Source organism: Arachis ipaensis, chromosome B04 (genome assembly GCF_000816755.2).
Source record: "Arachis ipaensis cultivar K30076 chromosome B04, Araip1.1, whole genome shotgun sequence".
NCBI classification, from domain to species: Eukaryota; Viridiplantae; Streptophyta; class Magnoliopsida; order Fabales; family Fabaceae; genus Arachis; species Arachis ipaensis.
In genome coordinates, this window is record NC_029788.2 from 132641598 (window position 1) to 132643379 (window position 1782).

The window sequence follows — 1782 nt, forward strand, 5'->3', positions numbered from 1 at the left end:
AATAATATTTCCAATTATCTCACTTTACCTTAATTTAGATTTACTTAATCCTAAAATTAAAAATCACTCAAAAACAATTAGTTTTGAAGAATTTTAGAAAGTGTCAAAATACAAAATAACAAAAGAAATTTGGGATGAACTCCAAATTACTCAAAAAATATACCCTAACATGTTAAAAAAATAAAGATTAATATGCTTAAAAAGGAATATGAAATATCTTTTTATGAAAGAAGGATTAACCATCGATAAGATGTTTAAAAGATTTTTAATTATTATCAATAATTTAGATGTTATGAAAATGACACACAACAAATAAATACTAGTAAAAAAAATTCTTAAAAGTATCATAAATAAAAAAGTGAAAAACAAAAACAACTGTTATTACTAAGAGCAACAATCTGAATCAATTATATAACATTAACAATAATAACTATTTATAGTTTTTCAAACGAACATATATGTATTACATACATTAAAATTGAACTCTAAACATATCTATATGAAATATGTATGGTCCAAATAATCTTAAAATATTACACCTAAACAAGTCATATAGCCTAAATTAACCATGCATGCAGAACTTGAAGATTCTGCTTCAATTGCAACCAACCACAACCAAACCAAATAGGAACTACTCTCTAAACTTTTATCATTAAACAACCAAAAATCAAACCGACAGCAATTAATAAATAAATTAAATTTACAAATACTCTTTGAATAAAGGCATGGAGATCCGGTTGAATGAAATTAAAGAATGTCCTCTCAATATCATGCTCCATGCCTGTTTGCACATTGTATAATGAAATTCACTCATTTAAAAAATTTAAACTAACAAATAAAGACTATCATTTAATAGTTCTAAATTTTCAAATTGTTAAAGTTTTAATACTATATCGTGATGAATTCACTAATACAAAAATGTTAATTAAGCTAAAACAGATGAATGATTATATATCTTAATTACACAATAATATATTATTGTTTAAATCTTTTTAATATTTAAAATTGATCAAATATTGACAAAAAATTAAAAAAATTTATTAGTCGTATATAATTAGTAACTGCTCTCTTTTTGATAATTTAACTTACACCTACAATTTCCTTTTCTCTCATACTTTTCTTCTTCTTTTTTATTTATTATGTTACTAGTATATCTCATTATACATATTTCTTAAAGTAATAATAGTACTACAAATTAAATTATTATTTCTAACTCGCAACACGTCATTATATATTGTTAATTATTTTATGCATTGAATAGTAATAAGGATCGGATGTTGATGTGCTTATTACCCTAAAATAATAGTATATATTTCATATCTTGTATGTATATGATTGTCCATCATCATCTAGCTCTATATGATCGCTTATATAAAAAAAAAAGTGTACGAATTCTCTTGTATTGCTCTTAGAAATAAAATTACTTCAGATTATACATGAAAAGGTAAGAGGAAATAATAAAAGACAAATAATTAACGACTTATTAATAATATAGATTCCAATAATGCACATGAATCTAAGCGGACCTGAAAAAAGAATAGGATCACTTCTTATACTCGTTGAAAATGATTTTCATCTAGTTCATGATTTATTAGGAGTAGAATGTGTTTTGATAAAACTTTTACGGACAAAAAAACATTACAATTGATTTGATAATAATCGAGTGACATTATTTTTTTGGTTCGAACCAAAAAATTTCTTTAAATACGATTTAAAAAAGATTTTATTTTATTGTTGATAAGAGATTTTTTTATAAAAAATATGACTTGGAATTTAAAAAAG